The following is a 7202-nucleotide window of genomic DNA, read 5'->3' as shown; positions in this document are numbered from 1 at the left end:
AGGTCAGTTCATCAGCTGGCTCCGCGCTGGTCACATGAAGACATAAAAACATGGGCCCATGGTGAGGGCACCTATTCCATCCTTACACCCAAGAAGACATGAACTACTAATCTAAACTCTGTAGAGAGAAGTTCAGAAAGGGTCTAAGGCCTGGAGCAATGGAACAGAGCCTGGTGAGGGAGGATGGTGCACTGGGAGAAAGAGACCAAGGCAGCAGCAGAATTTACAAAGTGACTGTGTCAGTGAAGAGCCAGGGGACTGGTTGCATGTTGGCCCATAAACATCTTGATCGGTGGCTGCTCTGACCTCAGAATTCCTGCCGATACACTCAGTAAAGAGAAGGGATGTGACCTGGCTGTCAATGTCCCATTGTCTTTGGTTAAATATCTAGGGACCATTAAAAAAGCTGCAGAGCTATTCTGTAGTCACAGTCCTGGCACTTCCCGAGCCCTCTGGGTGCAGCTTGACCCATGAGCACTGCACGAGCTGTGGACGGGGCTATTGAAAGGGAATGGTTCACCCATCCGTCCCCAACCTCCTCAGCCAGCTTCTTGTGATTTGAGTCACGTCAGACACATGATGAATGGAGGAGACCCAGGAGAAGCTATTTAGCAACTTGCCCCCATCCCCTGGCTCTGGCTGATGGCTCTGAACACCAACAATCTGCTGAGCCCCCCCGCACTGATGCAGAGCAGAGCTGCGTGTGCGAGTGAGGGTCTGACACATGGAGCCTCCGGCCCAGATTCTCTTCTCCCGCCATCCATTTGTGCTGCAATGAAAATGGTTGGAAACGGTCCTCAACTCTCTTGCAGTGGCACGTCTCGCTCCAGTCCCAGCCCAACCCGTTCAGTGTCGAGTGACCATCTTTTCAAAAGACAAAAGTGGGACACATGCAGGAGCACCATCCCAGCTGCCTCTCTACTTCCCGCTTAACGCCCCACCCCCTACTCTGCCTCTTCCCACGAGGACCCCTCCCCTGCCCCATCTCTTCACTCAACACCCAATTCCCTGGTCCTCCTCCACTGGTGAAGGCTTCACACCCTATTCAGACCAGAAGTCAGAGCTGGCCATGGTGAGAGTTGCCCAGGGATCCAGACCACCTGAGGAGCCCTAACCCTCCACCTGTCCTGGGCAATTCACTGGGAGACCCAAGGGGACCCTCAAGCCTCTGTCCCCACTCCCCAGAACTTAAAATCCAGGAAAAGTGGAGTGTCCAGGCCCCCAGAGTTTCCTGAGCTCTCTGAGCAGCTCTTTATCACAATCTAGCTCTGACATGGCTGGGGGCTGGAGCATCAGGGAAAGGGGAGCAACAAGGGGCAAGACCTTCTGGGAAGAGATGGGGTAGTGGATGTGGCAAGCCTGAACCAACTCTGACTCCAGCAATCAGTGTGTGTGTGTTTGTGTGTGTGTGTGTGGCGGGGGAAGGGGGGCCTGAGTAAAGGAGGAGGATGGGGCTCTAGGGTAGGAGAATCTGTGTTTTGGAGGATACTGAATTAACAATCACAGAACCATACAGAGACCATGCAAATAAACATACAAAACAATACAGAAGTGAAGATTTCACAACAACTCTATACAAGACATAGGGTTTTCCAGCTGTGTCTATTGATAGTGAGTTGTTGCCAGACAGGATGCTATCAAACTAAGTTTCCTTTTACATCTTCTAGGCTCTTCCCTTTCTCTGGAGGTGATGGAATATCAGGACAGGATTGTATTCCTAACAGCCCAATAGCACCTTATTTCAAGGTGATGGAATATCAGGACAGGATTGTATTCCTAACAGCCTAATAGCACCTTATTTCAATGTGACTAGTTTGGAATGTGAGGATGTGACCATACACTTCCCAGCTTGTGGCTGCCTAACTACATCTTAGCTGAAGGCCTTAGCCTGTCACAGTAAGAGAAGGCCATTACACAGACAGTGATCTTTGATTCTTCTTTTATACTCTATAACTAGCTAAGTGATAAGAATACACCTACATCTTAAGCATAGGCCCTTTGCAGACAGGCTTGAATATCTATATCCTAACATGAAGAAACACTTCCTTTTATTTATTTTAAATTTCTGCCTATTAATTTCTTTTGGTGATCCCTAGTTCTTATATTATGAGAAGTAGTAAACAATACTTCCTTATCTACTTTCTCCACATCAATCATGATTTTATAGACCTCAATCATATCTCCCCTTAGCCATCTCTTTTCCAAACTGAAAAATCCCAGTCTTATTAATCTCTCCTCATACAGAAGCAGTTCTGTACCCCTAATAATTTTTGTTGCCCTTTTACTGAACCTTTTCCAGTTCCAGTATATATATTTTGAAATGAGGCGACCATACCTGCACACAGTATTCAAGATGTGGGTGTACCATAAATTTATGTAGAGATAATATATTTTCTGTCCTGTTATCTATCCCTTTCTTAATGATTCCCAACATTCTATTTGCTTTTCTTTGTCTGTGCCTGGACTTTGAGTGGATGTTTTCAGAGAACTATGTACAGTGACTCCAAGATCTCTTTCTTGAGTGGTAACAGCTAATTTAGACCACATCATTTTTTAGGTATAGTTGGGATTATGCTTTTCAATGTGTATTACTTTGCATTTATCAATATTAATTTTTATCTTTCATTTTGTTGCCCAATCACCTGGTTTTGAGACATTGTTTTCTATTTCTTCACAGTCTGCCTGGGTCTTAACTATCTTTATTAATTTTGTATCATCTGCAAATTTTTCCACCTCACTGTCTACCCCTTTTTACAGATCATTTATGAATATGTTGAATAGGACTGGTCCCAGTACAGACCCGTGGGGGACACCACTATTTACCTCTCTCCGTTCTGAAAACTGATTATTTATACCTATCCTTTGTTTCTTATCTTTAACCAGTTACCAATCCATGAGAGCACCTTCCCTTTTATCCCAGAGCCTTTGGTGAAGGACCTTGTCAAAGGCTTTCTGAAAATCTAAGTACACTATATCCATTGGATCCTCTTTGTCCACATGCTTGTTGATCCCCCAATGAATTCATGTAGATTGTTGAGGTGTGATTTCCCTTTACTAAAACCATTTTGACTCTTCCCCAACAAATTATGTTCATCTATATGTCTGATAGTATTGTTCTGTATTATAGTTTCAACCAGTTTGCCTGGTACTGAAGTCAGGCTTACAGGCCTGTAATCGTCGGGATCACCTTTGGATCCCTTTTTAAAAATTGGTGTCATATTAACTATCCTCCCATCATCTGGTACAGAAGCTGATTTAAATGACAGGTTACAGAGTACAATTAGTAGTTCTGAAATTTCACATTTGAGTTCTTTCAGAACTCTTGGGTGAATACCATCTGGTTCCAGTGACTTATTGCTGTTTAATTTATCAATTTGTTCCAAAACCTCCTCTAGTGTTCATAGAATCATAGAATATGAGGATTGGAAAGGACCTCAGGAGGTCATCTAATCCAACACCCTGCTGAAAGCAGGACCAATTCCCAACTAAATCATCCCAGCCAGAGCTTTGTCAAGCCTGACCTTAAAAACCTCTAAGGAAGGAGATTCCAGTGCTTCACCACCCTCCTAGTGAAAAAGTTTTTCCTAATATCCAACCTAAACATCCCCCACTGCAACTTGAGACCATTACTCAATAACTCAATCTGGGACAGTTCGTCAGATTTGTCACCTAAAAAGAGTGGCTCAGGTTTGGGAATCTCCCTCAAATCCTCAGCCATGAAGACCAATGCAAAAATTCATTTAGTTTTTCCACAATGGCCTTATCATCCATGAGTGCTCCTTTAGCACCTCTATTGTCTAGTGTCCCCACTGGTTGTCTATTCGGCTTCCTAGCAGAAAGGTAATGAGAATAGGGCATGAACTATAGGGTAGAAAAGGATAGACTTATCTGTGTCAGTCAGAAGTTATGCCACAAAAAAGCCAGACATAAATTTTATCAGAGGGTATTTGACAAAGATGGGAAAAGATTAGCGTGCATCATTTCCAAGATCTAGGCTCTCTAGCACCTTCCCGTTAGGACTCTGCTTTAAACTGGCAGAAACCCCTCATGCAGCCATCCAGCACTGGAACATTAAGTGTGGGCAAGATTCCTGGCTCACTCTGTACTGCCAATGGCACCTGGTCAAGAGAACTCGGGGTATCTGATATACTAGAGTCTCTTCCTCTCAGCACCAGAACTGTAGGAGTCTTCTCCAGTACTCTGTTGTGCACTTCCGCTTTCTAGTAGCGAATCAGACAACGAGCCAGAAGAGGTCGTCTCTCATTACTCTTCCCATGCTCTCTACAATGCCTATTGTCAAGGACCTCCTCGGGTATACCCTCAACTGACTTCTCCATCAAGATGGTAGGGTGGCCATGAGCACCCCTGCCCTAGAAGCCCTACTGGGGTCTCTGGATGGCATATTGCCCCCACACTTCTTGGGCTTACCCACACCCATGAGCCCCTGAGACATTCTTCCTTGGCTACAGCATCCAGAATGCTGGAACCTCCAGAGATTATGGAGGAACAGGACAGCAGATTTGAAGAAAAGGCTATAGCAAGAACCAACATATCTTCCTTCTCTACAGATGAAAGGACAGTAATACCCCATCACAATCCTTAGCTGATGATTTTTGACTCCTCCAGGACTTGGTGAAAACAGGCTTATACATCATGTCATTTGTGCCCTATTGTGAGTAAAAGGAATGGGAAACTGCAACATCAAATCCCTACTGTGCAGAGGAGCCAGCCCCTCTGGCTCCGGTTATCTCTACAGTGGTGACTCGGGGTGGAGAAACAAGACATAAGAGCAAGATGTTCTCCTCCAAGAAAGTATAATACCTAAGTAAATGCATGGGCCCCTTGACTTGTGAGACTGTGCTGGACTGGATGGCCAGGTTCTCAGCCATACCAGATCTGGTGGTAGGAGACATTGCGGCTCTCATCCAGTAGTGTATAAATCCTGAAGATTATTTTAGCCTCCCAGTAGAGCTGCAAGCATCCAGTGTCTTGACCCCCCTACTTATGTATGAAGGAGTTCATCAATTTTTCTTCCCACATAGCAGTCTAATAGGTGGCTTTTATTCTGAACAGCAATCGGTAGAGGTGTACCCGGAGCATTACTTGGGAAGGAAAAAAATCCTTTATTTACTGTCAGGAGGGACCAGGTTAGAGATTGATGAATGTAAGAACTCAGTAGTCCAGGGGTAACATCCTGTCCTTCAGATTGCTGTGGGATCTCTTGGTTCTCTTGGTCCTTTCTCTTCGGGAAATGGACACTAATTCTGGGAGGGGTATGAACTTCAAAGAGGGGCCTTCTTTGTTAATACCAAAGGAAAAAGGGTAGCGGCCATCACCAGTAGCAAGGAAGGAAATCACAGTTGTGTTGCCGGCCATCAAAGGAGTAGCCCACAAACCCAAATAAAGGAATACTCCATACTCAAAGGCTCGCAGGCTGGACAACGTCGGTAGTTTCCTCAGAAAGCAGACAATGATCATAGGGCTTTCCGCAGATTGGTATGGAACCAGCTTTTAGCCTATGAGAAAAAGCGAGATATCAATAAAAAATAGGAGTCCTAGTGGCACCTTTGAGACTAACAAATTTATTTGAGCATAAACTTTTGTGGGCTACAGCCCACTTCATTGGATGCATAGAATGGAACATATAGTAAGGAGATGTATATATATCTATGTACATGAAAAGGTGGGAGTTGCCCTACCAACTCTAAGAGGCTAATTAATTAAGACAAAAACTTTTGTAGTGATAATCAAGTAACTCATTACAGACAGTTTGGCAAGAAGGTGTGAGGATACTTAATATGGGGAAATAGATTCAATGTGTGTGATGGCTCAACCATTCCCAGTCTCTATTCAAACCTAAACTGATTATATCTAGCTCTCCTACTGGTTTTTGAATATTATGATTCCTAAACATTTCAGCCTCTCTGGGCACTCAGTAACCAACACACAAGGTGGCAATTTTGCAACAGAAAAGTTTCAAAAACAACTTCAGTGAGAAAACTACTGAACTTGAGTTAATACCAGATTAGGACGACATCAACCATTCTCTGCAACTTTTTTGATTTCAACATAACTTTTTTGAGACTAGAACTGCATACAGTATCCATAGTTTGGGATTCATACAGTGGCACACTTAGCAGATGTTTCAGAGAACTGTCTATGATGATTCCAAAGTCTCATTCTTGAGTGGTAACAGCTGATTTAGATTCCATCAATCTGTATGTATAGTGTGCGGTGTGTTTCTCATGGCTTACTGCTAGGAGGGGTCCTCCTCACAACCTCATTGGGACACTGTGCCCCACATTCTCCATGCTTGTATGATTATAATATAAATATGACATGTGATGTATTTTGTACATGATATGTCTTGTCACATGTCATTGAAAAAGTGTATGAGTTGCTAAAATTATTTATCTATTTGTGTGCATGTATCATTTTTGTATGTGAATGCTATTAATATTGACTATGTATCTGTATTCATATGTAGTTACAACCTGGGTGATGCACCCTAGGCAATGCTTCCAATCTGGAAAGCTGGTGAAGGACCTATCCAGAGAAAATGGGGCCATTAGGGAAATAATAGACCTTAGGAGAAGCTTATTCCAATCTGGGTGAGAAAGCTCCATACAGCCAAGGATAATGGTTCCTAGGACTCAGCAGCGCTTGCGTGGGCATGTGACCGGACCACATGACACTGAATTCTATTTTAGGTACCTGTATTTTTCCATGAACTCGACTGGGAACTGGTTTTGGAACAGAGGATTCCGTCATCGATTAAAACTATATGTGGTGGTGTGCGACATCATTTAGAGGCCTCACCTCCCACAAAAAAGAACTGGAAATAACTGAGGAACAAGACTAAACTGGGGGAAGTGCTGGTCCCACTCCGAAGGATTTCTTGTCTGTTCATGAAAACTGGTTTGCTGCTTGGATACACCAGCCATGGTGAAAAATTGCTAATCCATATCCAACCTATCTAGCATTTTAGGCTTAATATTGGGTTTTTAATTATTTGTTAGGTAATCTGCTTAATCTGTTTACTTTCACTTATAATCACTTAAAACTCTGTCTTTCTGTAATTAAACTTGTTTTTTTTTCCCCTTTATCTAAACCAGTGTCCCTTTGAATAAAGTGTCTGGAGAAAATCTCAGCTTGGTTAGCACAGGCTTGTTCCATATCCTTCCCACATCGAGGGAAAGGCA

The sequence above is a fragment of the Gopherus evgoodei genome, unplaced genomic scaffold, assembly GCF_007399415.2.
Source record: "Gopherus evgoodei ecotype Sinaloan lineage unplaced genomic scaffold, rGopEvg1_v1.p scaffold_65_arrow_ctg1, whole genome shotgun sequence".
Classification (NCBI taxonomy): domain Eukaryota; kingdom Metazoa; phylum Chordata; order Testudines; family Testudinidae; genus Gopherus; species Gopherus evgoodei.
The sequence above is the reverse complement of the archived record's forward strand: the minus strand, read 5'-3'. Positions refer to the sequence as shown.